The sequence below is a fragment of the Ricinus communis genome, chromosome 7, assembly GCF_019578655.1.
Source record: "Ricinus communis isolate WT05 ecotype wild-type chromosome 7, ASM1957865v1, whole genome shotgun sequence".
In the NCBI taxonomy this organism is placed as follows: Eukaryota; Viridiplantae; Streptophyta; class Magnoliopsida; order Malpighiales; family Euphorbiaceae; genus Ricinus; species Ricinus communis.
The window spans coordinates 16,423,367-16,439,144 of record NC_063262.1 but is presented as its reverse complement, the minus strand read 5'-3'; the positions used below and the strand labels follow the sequence as shown (position 1 = coordinate 16,439,144).

At 39.5% G+C, this 15,778-nt stretch overlaps 2 non-coding genes across 2 annotated transcripts; one reads left to right on the top strand and one right to left on the bottom strand.

Moving 5' to 3' along the window:
• Positions 1-5,033: 5,033 nt before the first annotated feature.
• Positions 5,034-5,138, bottom strand: LOC112533844. Its single transcript, XR_003078198.2, has one exon. It is a non-coding gene; the product is annotated as a small nucleolar RNA R71 (small nucleolar RNA).
• Positions 5,139-10,400: 5,262 nt separating this feature from the next.
• On the top strand, positions 10,401-10,506 carry LOC112533839. Its single transcript, XR_003078193.2, has one exon. It is a non-coding gene; the product is annotated as a small nucleolar RNA R71 (small nucleolar RNA).
• The last annotated feature ends 5,272 nt before the right edge of the window (positions 10,507-15,778 follow it).

Genomic DNA, 15,778 nt, shown 5'->3' with positions numbered 1-15,778 from the left:
GAGATAAGGATAATTAACTAGCCGGATTAAGAATTAACAAAGCTTAATAGAGGCGGATTAAAGCTTAATGCTAATTTAAGAATCAATCGTTAGGAAGAGATTCCAACTTTAGGTTATTAGGTTTAGAATTCAGTTATCTCGAGAGAGAAACCGAATTGCTAAGAATTCGCCCACGGTAGCATAATTAGACTCACCGATCCTTTATCTTTGTTCGGTTGCCAACTAGTTTAGATTCCCTTTGGGTTTGTCTTCTTGTCTTGATTATTTCATTTATCAATTACTCCTGCATCTCCCCGAACTTAGCTTATAGTTAGTTTAGAATTTATTCATTATCCATTTTAGGTTAATATAACAAAGAACAAAGGAGTAACTCTGGGCTTTGACTTTCCTGAGGAATACGACCTTGATAATCGCCATTAGTGCTAGACTACATCGATAGGTACACTGCCTTAGATGTAGGTTGCATAAAGAGCCCATCAAGTTTTTGGCGATCAAACCGACCTGAGTCCCACCATCCGAAATTACCAATTTCAAATTGTCCCAACTTCACCTATTCTCCAACAATCTGCAAGGTGTTTAGTATCTCAAAATTATAAATCTACAAAATGGATTATTGATTCCGGTGCAACTGACCATATGACTTGGGACTCGACACAATTGCACAATTTTATCCCTATAGATTCCCAACATGTGATAGTTGCAAACGGAAGTCGAGCAGAAATCTCTAGTTTTGGCTCATCAAATTTGTTCCCTAATACTAATTCTATTCAGGATATTCTTTTATTACCTAACTTTACGTCAAATTTGTTATCTGTTGGAAAAATAACTCGTACTTTAAATTGTAATGTCATTTTCTCACCATCTTCTGTAATCTTTCAGGATCGCACCACCGGGAAGACGATTGGTGAAGGATACCTTCACAATGGATTATACTATCTCAGCAATCCTACTAATCAGTGTCTTACCTCCACTAAACTTCTCAATCACAGCATTCTCCTACATAGGCGGTTTGGGCATCCGGCTGATACAGTCTTAAATCAGTTATTTTGTCTTAAAATAGATTCTGGTTGTTGTGACACTTGTCAATTTTCAAAACATACTAGATTACCTTTTCTTGTGTCCTTTACTATTTCAACAAAAATGTTTGATCTAATTCATTCTGATGTTTGGGGACCTGCTCCCTGTACCTCTTACAATCATTTTCGTTACTTCGTCACATTCATTGATGATTTCTCTCGCATCACTTGGGTCTACCTGTTAAAAGGCAAGAATGAAGTCTTTGAATGTTTTTAAAAAATTTTCAATTTTATTCAAACCGAGTATAATGCCAACATTAGAATCTTTAGATCTGATAATGGCACCGAATACATCAATAAAAATTTTTCCGACTTCTTTTCCACTAAAGGCATCTTGCATCAAACTACCTGCACTTACACTCCCGAGCAAAATGGAGTTTATGAAAGAAAAAATTGCCATCTTCTTAACGTCACAAGATCCCTACTTTTTCAAAATAATGATCCTCACATCTTTTGGTCTGATGCCCTCCTAACTGCCGCCTATCTCATTAACCGCCTCCCTAGTCCAAAACTCAAAAATCTTAGTCCTTTGGAAATTCTCAAGGGCAAGAAAATTGAACTAGGGCACATTAGAGTTTTTGGGTGTACAGCCTTTGTTCATGTTAAACGCTCTCATAAACTGGAACCCAGCTCTGTCAAAATAGTATTCTTAGGGTATTCTTCAACAAAGAATGGCTATAAGTGCTATGACCTGTGCACTCACAAAACCTACATCTCTAGGGACGTGTTTTTTGATGAAGGCATACCTTATTTCACCAATCCTCATCCCCCTCATGGGCCTTCCTTGTTCTTTCCAGATAATAACTCTTCATTTTTGACAGCCAGCTCTCCCACCCCAATGAGGAAACAACTCAAGAAGAAATCCCGAGGCCAACCCTTCCCGGGGAGCCAGTATCATTCTCCGGAGTACCTCTTCAGGGGGAGAAGGATCACCAGTCGAAGAAGATGGATCACCACTTGAAGAAGTCGCCCCACGCAGATCATCTAGACCTACCAGACCTCCAGTCAGACTAAGGGACTATGTGTCCCACAAGGTGATGTATCCTATTCAAAACTTCATTAGCTACCATAGCATATCCAGTTCATATAAGACCTACCTAAATAAACTCACCTCCTATATTGAGCCATCCTCCTTCTATGAGGCTAACACCGATCCTAAATGGTGTCAGGCCATGAAGGAGGAGCTTCAGGCACTTGAAAAAAATGACACCTGGAAATTAGTCCCTCTACCACAAGGTAAAAAACCTGTTGGGTGCAAATGGGTATATAAAATTAAGTATAAACAAGATGGAACAGTTGAGCGATACAAGGCTAGATTGGTAGCAAAGGGGTTCACCCAAACATATGGGGTAGATTATCAGGAAACCTTTATACCAGAGTAAAATGAGCACAGACGATTTTATTGTCTGTTGCTACCAACTCAGGATGGAGCTTATATCAAATGGATGTAAAAAATGCGTTCCTCCAAGGGACTCTCGAAGAAGAGGTTTACATGACTATGCCTCCAGGTTATGAGACTACCACCAACCAATCCATGGGATGTAAACTAGAAAAGGCCATCTACGGTTTGAAACAATCTCCAAGAGCATGGTATGCCAAGCTAAGCCTTTTTCTCTTAAAACTCAATTTCATTAAGTGTGCATCTGATTCTTCTATGTTTGTCAGACATACTCATTCTTGCACTATCATTGTTCTCATTTATGTTGATGACATTATCATAACAGGCAACAACAATGAAGAAATTGAGGAAGTAAAACAAAAATTAAAAGAGGAATTTGACATCAAAGATCTCGGACAACTGTCCTACTTTCTTGGAATAGAAATAGCCAAATCCCATAAGGGTCTTGATGTGCGTAAAATACACACATCTAAATGGGGTTTTTAAGATCGATTTTATGGATATTTGGATGTGAATTGGTATCAACACTCACCCTATGTATCTGTTTGTGTGCATTAGGTCCAAAAGAAGTCAAAGAATGAAAAAGGAAAGAATTGAAGCATAATTGGACGTCAAAGCTGCCGAAACGAGCTAAGTACGAGCATCAGGAAGCTGAACAGGGTCGTGTTGGTTTCAACACTAGCCGTGTTCCTAACACGGGCATCAACACGGCCGTGTTGTGTGCATCAAAACATCAAAGAAAAGGAAGTTCTTAGGGAGCACGACCACAGAGAGTATCACGGCCAGAACACAAAACTGTCCTCAACATGGCACAAGAACACGGCCGGTTAAGGCGCAGCGGGAATAATTAAAAGAACGAAGAGAGGAAAGAAAGAGGGAAGGCTAGGGTTAGAACGTCCAAAACCCTAATTTTTCTCTCTCTAAGGATTTTCTGAGCTGAAACTAAGAAAAAAAGGAGACTTGGATCAAGGTTTCAATTGGATTCCCTTCATAGATTGAAGATTAGGTGAGGTTCGCTGATTGGTTCTCAAATCGAGCAAGAGGCAACTAGGGTTTGAGATTTCGAATTTGCAAATTTAGGGTTTTTCATTCAGCTTGAAAGAGAAGGGTGTACATGCCTTTAATTTTCTTTTCCTTATTTTGTTCCCCAATTGCTTTAACCATGAACATGAGTAGCTAGATCTTTTGAACCCATTGGGGTTCACCTTTGTCGATGGATTATGCTTAATTGTTAGTTTTATAATTGTCATTCTTGCAATCTTCTTACTATTTAGTAATAAAAGTTTGATTCAGTTAATTTGAGACGTTAAATTAATTGTTTATTGGGTTGTTTCTTGACATTGAGAAATGCTTGTTACAACTGAATATTGAATAGTAAGGACTAGTAGTTAACACTTAGAGATAAGGTTGATTTACTCGCCGGATTAAGAATTAATAACTCTTAATAGTTTTAAATCATACGTAATGCTAATCTGTAGTAATCCGATAGGAAGAGATTCCATTAGATTAGTACAGGTTTAAGAATTCGGTAAGCTCGAGAGAGGAACCGGGATTCAATTCAGGGATTTAGGCAGGTAAGCAAGACTCAGCAATCCATAAAATCCATCTTTAGAATTCCATCACTTAGGCTCCCTTTTAGGTTTGTTTCTCTCCTTGAAATTGTCTTTTGATTGTTCGTTGTCCTTCATTTACTTATTTGCACTCATAACCATTACCGGTACATTAGAACTTTCACACCCTATTTCGGACTAGATAACATAGTAAATAGAGTAACTCTAGGTTCACCCGATCTCCGTGGATACGACCTTGATACTCACTGCTAGTCACATCGGAGGTTCACCGCCTAGTGTAGGTTGCATAAAGAGCCCATCAAGTTTTTGGTGTCATGTTGCGGAAACAGAATTATGAACTAGAGTGAATTGTTTTGTGTTAATTTAGTCATTGTTTGTTTATTCATTTATTCTTTATTTTTTAAATATTTATTGTTATATTATTTTTAATTGATTGGTGGTTGTTTGGTTGTCGGTTTGGGTAGTATATGACCAGGAGCTCTAACCCCGATCCTATAGCACCATTATCTAACCCGAGTGCTCCTCGGATTATTTCAGACGACGCTTAGCAGTGCTGAGGAGGAGGACAGAGTTACAGCCTGAGTTCAAGGAGTTGACGCGAATGGAGAACCTCAACCCCCGTGCCGATGATGATCAAAGGACCATGTACGAGTTTGCTCGACCCTCTTAGATAGGACGAAAACTAGTATAGTCGAAACAGGCCAACAATTTTGAGATAAAGGCCAATGTTATCCGGATGATCCAAATGAAAGTGCAGTTTGGAGGATTGCCCGGTGAGGATCCCAATGCACATATCTCCAACTTTTTAGAGATTTGTGACACATTCAAGATACATGGAACAACCGATGATGCCATTCGGTACTGAGATTGTTTCATTTTCCTCGAGGGATGAGCAAAGAGATGGTCGCAATCTCTTCCATAATAGACGATCACCGAAGGCGCTATTGAAAATTTCTATACAAGTATTTTCCTCCCGCTAAAAATGCAAAACTTAGAAATGACATATATTCTTTTATGCAGTTTGATGATGAAAGCATGTACGATGCATGGAGAGGTTTAAGGATCTTTGAGATGCCGCCCACATCACGGATTGCCAGGTGGATGCAGTTCGGACCTTCTACAGCTGGTTGAACCTTGCAAAGAGGCGATGGTGGATGCCGCAGCAGGGCGCTAAATAGTAAGAGCCTTGAAAGTGCTCGAACGTGATAGAGGAAATGGCCATGAACAACTATCGGTGGCAATCCTCTAGAGCCGACCAGGAAGACAGGGAGTGGTCAACCAAGTGGACTCTACAGAGCCTTGGCAGCTCAAGTGGAGCTTCTAGCCAAGAAGATCGACCAACTTTAGATGCCTCGCCATGCAACGAACGTTGGTCATGAAGTTTGTGGTGGCCCGCATTACAAAGGCGAATCGTACTACGGGAGGTATGTTTGCTTCATCCTCTACTACTTTTCCATCTAATTCGCTATGTCTTCCGATGTTGAGCGGGTTGACTATATGGGGAATGCCCCAAGGCGTATAACAATCCTTACAAAGAATACATACAACTTGGGTGAGCAATCATCCCAACTTCGGTTGGAGGAATAATAACGCCTGTGGTCCGGATCTCAAAGATTTCATCAGCATGGCTGCAAGAATATTCACTGGGGCCTCGCGTGATAAGCCCTCCTCTACCGGAAAAGAAGTCAAATTAGAGGAGCTTATGATGAAGTTTGGACGTCTACGGAGATGAGGTTCCAGAACCGATAGTGCACTTAGGAACCAAGAGCCTCGATTCGGAACTTGAGACCCAGACACAAATCTCTAAGATGTTGTCCGAGAGGCGGCAAGGAGCTCAGAGCACCACCGAGTCTAATCCGAGGGAGCACGTGAATGCCATCACTTTACGCTCAAGTAAGTTAGTTTTAGCTCCTTCTAAGCCTATTTTTGATGACGCCACTATCAATGTGCAGGTTGAGGCGAGCAATAAGGTTAGGGAACCTGAGGGACAAAAGGTGAAATCAATTCCAGTCAGAGAATATCAACCTAAGATTCCTTATCCTGCTAGAACTAAATGTACAAGAGGCGAAAGAGCAGCTTTTAGTAAGTTTTAGATATTTTATTAACCCATATTAACTTGCCTTTTATTGATGCATTGGAACAGATGCTGAAGTATGCTAAATTCTTAAAGGACATACTTAGTAGAAAAAGGAAGTTGGAGGAGGTCGCCTATGTTCAGCTCAATGAGGGGTGCTTAGCGGTGTTTTAGAGCAAGTTGCCAAAGAAACGTCATGATCCAGGGAGTTTCACTATTCCCTGCACTTTAGGTAATTTGTGTGTGGATGATGCATTAGCTGATTTGGGGGCTAGCATAAATGTCATGCCCACTAATTTGTTCAATAAGCTAGGTTTGGGGGAGGCAAAATCCACTAGGATGTGCATTCAATTAGCTGACCATTCTGTTAAGTTTCTTAGGGGAATTATGGAAAATGTGCTAGTTAAGGTAGATAAGTTCATATTTCCTGTGGACTTTGTGGTTTTGGATATGGACAATGAGCATGGTGTACCATTAATTTTGGGGAGACCTTTCCTTGCCACAGCTAGAGCCAAAATAGACGTATTTGAGGGGAAGTTAGAACTTAATGTAGGGGATGACTGTGTCACTTTTAATTTACCTTCATTTGATTATTCTTCCACTGACCATGTTCATGCCATTTGTTGTATTGATGGAATTGATCTTGCATGTAATACACAACCATAAGATGTACAAATGGATGATGCTATACATGTTTCTTCCCGTATTAGTATGTATTATTCATCTGAAAAAAATAACTTGTATCAATATGAGACTTTGTGCTATGATAGACCCGAGAAGGGTAGTTGCAAGTTTGTTTTTGACAGGTCACCTAGCCGGAATGCGGAGTGGATGAATGGACATCCCAAATCGGTCCAGAGAGCACCTCCTTGGTCATATACCTCACACATCGGACCTTCTCGCTGCGCTTATATGCCTCGAGCCCCAACTTACATTGAGCCTACCTTCTGAATTTGCCCGCGATGCAGGAATGCTGTTGTAGAGTCCAGCTAGACGACTCGAACAAAAAGAAGCGCCGTCGGGAGGCATTCCCGAATCTATTTTTTTGCTTTCTAAAATTTTGGACATTTTTTTTAATTTTATGTAGTCATTGGTAGTTAGATATTTCAGTGTGTTTTTAGTAAGTTTGATTTTTAGGAGATACTATCTTATTGAACCTTTTACTAGATGTTGCTTGGAATGTGTTTATTCTTGAGTTTTGCAGGAGTTAGCTGGTAGAAAGAATGGTTAAATGAATAGAAGTGATAAGATGAGTGTCACTGTTATTATTGTCATGAAAGGAATGGCTAAGGCTCAAAATTGGTTCACTAAGGGAAAAATAGGGTTAGGCTTTTTGGCCAAATTGTGTAAATCCTAAGTGCCCAAATCATCTCATGATTATTGACAATTCATGTAATCTCAAAAGATATCGTAAAGCAAGTTCTAGAAACAGAGATTCTGTACAATGCTCACTAATGAAAGAAAAGGGAGCATAATAGTGATGCACCAATTGGCTCAAAATCTCACCATTTGAGTGGGTTAAAATTGCATGAATTCTCAAACCAAAGTTTAAACAGTCAATCACAATAATAAGCAACAATATTAATGTAGTGTTCTATATCTAAGATAAAGTAAAATGGAAGAATTTAAGGAAAAATACCAGTTTTACCTCTGGCTGGATTCTAATTAAGAGATTCTGCTCATTGCCTTCTTCCAACAAGGTTCGATAAAAGCTATAAGGGAATCCATTCAAAGGAGAAAATCATTAACTACTCGATTAAAACAAAACTCAAGATAAGGACAGTAATAATGAATGGACTCAATCAATAAGGGATATTAAAACAAGATAAAAATAGCAAAGATAAAATCCAGACTGCACAAATTCATTGTGACCTACCCCACACTTGTGAAAGACATCATCTCGGTGTGAACAAGGTAGGCACTCCAAAATAAAAGGAATAAAATACGAAATGAAGCTAATTATGGGAGTCCATAAAAGAAATTAGAAAACTAAGAGAAAAACAAGACGACAAAAAGAGATAAAAACTAGAAAGTCTACTAGATACTGCCCTTGATGTGTACTTTAACACTTCAAAATATGTTAGTCCTCAAAATTACGTACGAGCATAAAGTGGGCTAACTCCTGCAAAATTCAAGAATAAACACATTCCAAGCAACATCTAGTAAAAGGTTCAATAAGATAGCATCTCCTCAAAATCAAACTTACTAAAAACAGACTTAAATATCTAACTGCAAATGACTACATAAAATAAAATAAAAAAAATGTCCAAAAATTCAGAAAGCAAAAATAGATTCGGGAATGCCTCCCGAAGGAGCTTCTTTTTGTTCGAGTCGCCTACCGGACTCGATCAGCATTCCTGCATCGCGGGCAAATTAAGAAGGTAGGCTCAATGTAAGTTGGGGCTCGAGGCATATAAGCGCCATGAAAAGGTCCGATGTGTGCAGTAGATGTCCAATGAGGTGCTCTCTGGACCGATTTGGGATGTCCATTCATCCACTCCGAATTCTGGCTAATTGATCTGTCAAAAACAAACTTGCAACTACCCTTCTCGGGTCTATCATAGCACAAAGTCTCATATTGATACAAGTTATTTTTTTCAGATGAATAACACATACTAGTAGGGGAAGAAACATGTATAGCATCATCCATTTGTACATCTTGTGGTTGTGTATTACATGCAAGATCAATTCCATCAATACAACAAATGGCATGAACATGGTCGGTGGAAGAACTATCAAATGAGGGTAAACTAAAAGTGAACAATCTTCCCCTACATTAAGTTCTAACTTCCCCTTAAATACGTCTATTTTGGCTCTAGCTGTGGCAAGGAAAGGTCTCCCTAAAATTAATGGTACACCATACTCATTGTCCATATCCAAAACCATAAAGTCCATAGAAAATATGAACTTATCTACCTTAACTAGCACATTTTCCATAATTCCCCTAGGAAGCTTAATGTAATTGTCACCAATTGAATGCACATCCTAATGGATTTTGCCTCCCCAAACCTAGCTTATTGAACAAACTAGTGGGCATGACATTTATGCTAGCCCCCAAATCAGCTAATGCATCATCAACATATAAATTACCTAAAGTGCGGGGAATAGTGAAACTCCCTGGATCGTGACGCTTCTCCGGCAACTTGCTCAAACACCACGAGCACTCCTCATTGTCGAACATAGGCGACCTCCTCCAACTTCCTTTTTCTACTAAGTATGTCCTTTAAGAACTTAGCATACTTCGGCATCCGCTCCAATGCATTAATAAAAGGCAAGTTAATATGCAGTTGTTCAAAAAATATCTAAAACTTATCGAATCGCTTCTTTTCACCGCTCGCTGTTTATCTCTAGCGGGATAAGGAATCTTAGGTTGATATTCCCTAACTGGAATTGATTTCACCTTTGTCCCTCGGGTTCCCTAACCTTACCGCTTGCCTTAACCCGCACATCAATAGTGGCGCCATAAAAAACAGCTTGAAGGAGCTAAACTAACTTACCGAATGCAAAGTGATGGCGTTCACGTGCTCCCTCAGGTTAGACTCGGTGCTCGAGCCTCACGCTCCTCTCGGACAACATCTTAGAGATTTGGCCACTCAGGTCTCCAAGTTCGAATCGAGGCCTCACTGGGTTCCCTAAGTGCACTATCAGTTTGAACCTCATCTCCGTAGACGCCACAAACTTCATCATAAGCTCCTCTAAATTTGACTTCTTTTCCGGTAGAGGAGGAGTTTGCGGTGTCCAAATTGAATGTTGCCGGCCGATGAAGTCTCCGAAACCGGGTGGACCCCGAGCGTTATTGTTCCTCCAACTGAAGTTGGGATGATTCGCGCCACCCAGGTTGTATGTATTGTAAGGATCGCTCACGCCTTGGGGCATTCCCCATATAATTAACCTGCTCAACATCGGAAGACATAGCGTAATTAGATGGAAAAGTAGTAGAGGATGAAGCAAACATACCTCCCATGCAGACACAGACCGTAATGCGGGTCACCACAAAACTCGCAGCCCAACATTCGCCGCATGAACCAAGCATCTGAGTTGGTCGATCTTCTTGGCTAGAAGCTCCACTTGAGCTCGCCAAGGTTGCTGTAGAGTCCACTCGGTTGACCACCGCCTTCCGGGGTCGGCTCCCAGAGGATTGCCAACGATAGTTGTTCATGGCCATTTCCTCTATCAAGTTCGAGCCCGCCGAGCGCCTTACCGTTTAGCGCCCCACCGCAAGATCCACCATCTCTGCGAGGTTCAACCCGTCAGAAGGTCCGAACTGCATCCACACCGGCAATCCGTGATGTGGGCGTGATCTCAAAAGATCTTTAAATCTCTCCCATGCATCGACATGCTTTCATCATCAAACCGCACAAAAGAAGATATGTCATTTCTAAGTTTAGCAGTTTTAATGGGAGGAAAATACTTATATAAAAATTTTTCTACCAACGCCTTCCAGGTAGTGATCGTCTGTTGTGGAAGAGATTGCAGCCATCTCTTTGCTCTGTCCCTCAAGGAAAATGGAAACAATCTCACCGAATGGCATCACCAGTTGTTCCATTTATTTTGAATGTGTCACAAATCTCCAAAAGTTGGAGATATGTGCATTGGGATCCTCACGGGCAATCCTCCAAACTACACACTTTGTTGGATCATCCGGATAACATTGGCCTTTATCTCAAAATTGTTGGCCGCTACAGTAGTCCGACTATACTAGTTTTCGTCCCATCCAAAGATGGTCAAGCAAACTCGACATCGCTCGATCCTCACCTGGGGGTCATGGTTTTCCATCGTGTCTAGTCTATCCACAGGTACCTCAACCTCAATCTCCTCCTCTTCTAATCAACCCTTCCCTAAGAGTTTGAGGGATCGCTCGATCGAGAGGCTCTATAAGATTCGAGTTTGAGCTCCGGTCATAAACCACCGAAACCGAAAGTCCACACAACCACCGATCAACAAAAATAATATAATAATAAATAATAATAAAATTAAAGAATAAATGAATAAAACAAATAATGACTAAATTAACACAAAACAATTCACTCTAGTTCGGCGCCAAAACTTGATGGGCTCTTTATGCAACCTACACCTAAGGTAGTGAACCTACCGATGCACTTAGCACTAGTGAATATCAAGGTCGATCCCTGGAGATCGGGTGAACCTAGAGTTACTACCGCTATGTTATCTAGTCCGAAATAGGGTGTGAAAGTTCTAACATACCGGTAATGGTTATGAGTGCAATTAAGTAAATGAAGGATAACAATGGACAATTAAAAGACAATTGTAGAGAGAGAAATAAATCCAAAAGGGTGCCTAAGTGATGGAATTCTAAAGATGAATTTTATGGATTGCCGATCTTGCTTACCCATGCCTAAATCCTGAATTGAATCCCTGCCTCTCTCGAGCTTACCGGATTCCTAAACTGCACTAACCTAATGGAATCTCTTCCTATCAGATTACTACAAATTAGCATTAAGTATGATTTAAGACTATTAAGAGTTGTTAGTTCTTAATCCGGTGAGTAAATCAACCTCATCTCTAAGTGTTAACTACCAGTCCTTACTATTTAAAATCCAGTTGTAACAAGCATTTCTCAATGTCAAGAAACAACCTAATAAACAATTAATCCAACGTCTTAAATTAACTGCATCAAACTTTTATTACTGAATAGCAAGAAGATTGTAAGAATGACAATTATAAAAAACTAACAATTAAGCATAATCCATCAACAAAGGTGAACCCTAATGGATTCAAAAGATCTAGCTGCTCATGTTCATAGTCAAAGCAATTAAAGAACAAAATAAGGAAAAACAAATTAAAGGTATGTACACCCTTCTCTTTCAAGCTGAATGAGAAACCCTAAATTTGCAAATTCAAAATCTCAAACCCTAGTTGCCTCTTGAATGCTCCCAAAGTTTGTCTTGATCTTCAATTTGATGTTGGAATAAGTGGAATCCCCCCTTCAATTGACGAAAATTGATCTCTCCAGGTCTACAATTGAGGTACAGGAAATATTTGATTAAGTGTGTGTCTTGGAATTGAGTCCAAAAATCGTCCTCCCTTAATTAGAATTCAAAATCGCCTATATAGTTAATTCAAAGATGGCCGAGTCCAGTCATGATGATTCAAGACGCCGAGTCCAGCCGCGGTCAACTGTGAGTCTGCTAGCCGAGCCACCACAGCCGTGCCCAGCCGGTGCCGATCCAACACAGCTATGCCGGAGGCCGTGGTGGCTACCAAGTCGCGCCGAAATGGCACAATTAGGGATAGCCTCTTGATAATTCAAAGACGGCCGAGTCCGTGCCGTGCTCAACCCTCGGTGCTTGTTTCAATTTGATGGATTTTGCTCCGTAATCACACGTGATTTCCCTCGACACGATGGTGTCCTTCGAAATGACCTAAAACGAAAAAGGAAACAAAAGACAGGTGATTCTAGCATAAAATGGGATAATCATGCATAAAAATATGAACAATCGGGCATGAAAACATGTGTAGTATGATGCTTATCATTAGCCTACTGATGCATTTCCAATTTTCAGACTAATATATTTTGAAGTGTTAAAGTACACATCAAGGGCGATTCATAGTAGACTTTCTAGTTTTTATCTCTTTATGTCGTTTTATTTTCTCTTAGTTTTCCAATTTCTTTTATGGACTCCCATAATCTGCTTCATTTTACATATTTCATTCCTGCCTACCTTGTTCACACTGAGGACAGTGTTTTTCACACGTGTGGGGTAGGTACCGTAGATTTGTTCAGCTTTTATCGAACCTTGTTGGAAGAAGGCAATGAACGAATCTCTTAATTATAATCCAGCCAGCCATTCCTCTACCACAGACTAGCCAACCCCCTGATATACCTGCTGATGCACCTCCTTTCACTCTGGAGCCATAGTCAAGGCATTATTAGTTCTTTTTCCTTTTTGATTTCTTATATTTTGTACACTGGGGACATTGTGTCCTTCAAGTGTGGGGTGGGTGATATTTATCCCGTCTCAGTAATTTGCTTATTCTTTGTGCAATTTTTTGTAAAATTTTGAAAATTTTTCACTTTGTTTCGATGCTCTTACTGTTGACTTGCTTTTGAAATCCTGTTTATGTCCATGTGATCGGGTAAAACCGATAGTGTTGAGTCTTGCGGAAGAATGTAAGATAATTAGTTTGAGTTGTGCACTAAGTTGCTTTGGTTTATTTAATTCTGTTTTGATGATTTTTGTTTGGAACCTACTCAAAGGCACACTTGTGAGAAATTGAGCGTAAATTGTAAGCGTACACTTTATATGCTTGTATTTATTTCTTGGCCGAGAGTGCCGATTATCGCTCTTTACTTTTAGAACTTGCTCGGTAATGCTTATGAGGGCCACAAGGAGAGTTTAATACTTTGGTATGATAGAGGCACTTAGGTTTTTCATTCTAGCTAAATAGCCTTCATTCGTTTATTGATTCTGTAGATAACCCCTTCTTTCACCATTTCCTGTATCATATTCCATTACCACTTAGTTTTATTCTGCTTTGGGTTATGATTTTGCATATGAGTTATTTTTATTAGGAATTTTTGTCTTGGGAATAACGTTGGAATCTTGTAGCAGCTTACTTCACTCTATTATCCAAAAAGAAATTCACTCTATTATGTGAATGTTCTTCCCTTATGAAAAAAAAGAGATAGAAGAATAAGAGGGAAAGGTGATGAAAAGAAAGAAAGTAAGTGAGCTAAACATTTTGACTTGATTCCTATTTCCCACCTTGACTACCGCCCATTGTTTACCCTCAGGATCATCAGGACTTATGTGTGTGTCATGTATTTCACTGCGAACACCATAGGTTCAACTCGACCAAATTTACCTACCCTTACCTAATCCCCATTACAACCTTTATAAAGACCTGTTGACATGGTTGTTGACTCTCCATAAGTGGTAGGAGTAGGATTTAAGAGCAAGCATATAGTAAGTAAGGTAGTAGTTGATGCATTAAGAAATTAAACACTACCCTTTAAACACTTTGAGTGATTTAGAGTGAATCTAGTGAGGAGTTGGTTCTGAATAATTTCATTGAGACAATATTGTGTGAACTATTGGCATCTTGGTTGTGATACTTGAAATTGATTGCTTCTTTTCTTTTTGTTTGACTTACGCTTGTTAAGGATATGTGCAGGAGCTCTCTAGCTTATCTGTAAGTTTAGGTATTGTTCCTTAGTGGTTTTTTTTCCTTACTTTACTTTTGATTGCTTGAGGACAAGCAATGAGCTAAGTTTGGGGTTATTTGATGTGCGTAAAATACACACATCTAAATGGGGTTTTTAAGATCGATTTTATGAATATTTAGATGTGAATTGGTATCAACACTCACCCTATGTATCTGTTTGTGTGCATTAGGTCCAAAAGAAGTCAAAGAATGAAAAAGGAAACAATTGGAGCATAATTGGACGTCAAAGCTACCAAAACGAGCTAAGTACGAGCATCAAGAAGGCATCAAGGCGGTGTATCAAAACATCAAAGAAAAGGAAGTTCTAGAGCAATACGCCAGAACACCAGCCCGTGTTGGCGTATGAGGGAATAATTAAAAGAACAAAGAGAGGAAAGAAAGAGGGGAGGCTAGGGTTAGAACTTCCAAAACCCTAATTTTTCTCTCTCTAAGGATTTTCTGAGCTGAAACTAAGAAAAAAGGAGACTTGGATTAAGGTTTCAATCGGATTCCCTTCATAGATTGAAGATTGGGCGAGGTTCGCTGATTGGTTCTCAAATCGAGCAAGAGGCAACTAGGGTTTGAGATTTCGAATTTGCAAATTTAGGGTTTTTCATTTAACTTGAAAGAGAAGGGTGTACATGCCTTTAATTTTCTATTCCTTATTTTGTTCCCCAATTGCTTTAACCATGAACATGAGTAGCTAGATCTTTTGAACCCATTAGGGTTCACCTTTGTTGATGGATTATGCTTAATTGTTAGTTTTATAATTGTCATTCTTACAATCTTCTTGCTATTTAGTAATAAAAGTTTGATTCAGTTAATTTGAGACGTTGAATTAATTGTTTATTGGGTTGTTTCTTGACATTGAGAAATGCTTGTTACAACTGGACATTGAATAGTAAGGACTAGTAGTTAACACTTAGAGATAAGGTTGATTTACTCGCCGGATTAAGAATTAATAACTCTTAATAGTTTTAAATCTTACTTAATGCTAATCTGTAGTAATCCGATAGGAAGAGATTCCATTAGATTAGTGCAGGTTTAGGAATTCGGTAAGCTCGAGAGAGGAACTAGGATTCAATTCAGGATTTAGGCACGGGTAAGCAAGATCGGCAATCCATAAAATCCATCTTTAGAATTCCATCACTTAGGCTCCCTTTTGGGTTTGTTTCTCTCCTTGCAATTGTCTTTTGATTGTCCGTTGTCCTTCATTTACTTATTTGCACTCATAACCATTAGCTGGTATGTTAGAACTTTCACACCCTATTTCAGACTAGATAACATAGTAAACAGTAGTAACTCTAGGTTTACCTGATCTCCAAGGATACGACCTTGATACTCACTAGTGCTAGGCTGCATCGGTAGGTTCACTGCCTTAGGTGTAGGTTGCATAAAGAGCCCATCAGGTCTATTTCTGTCCCAAAGAAAGTACGTTCTTGATCTATTAAAAGAAACAGGAAAACTAAGAGTAAAACCAATAGATTCACCA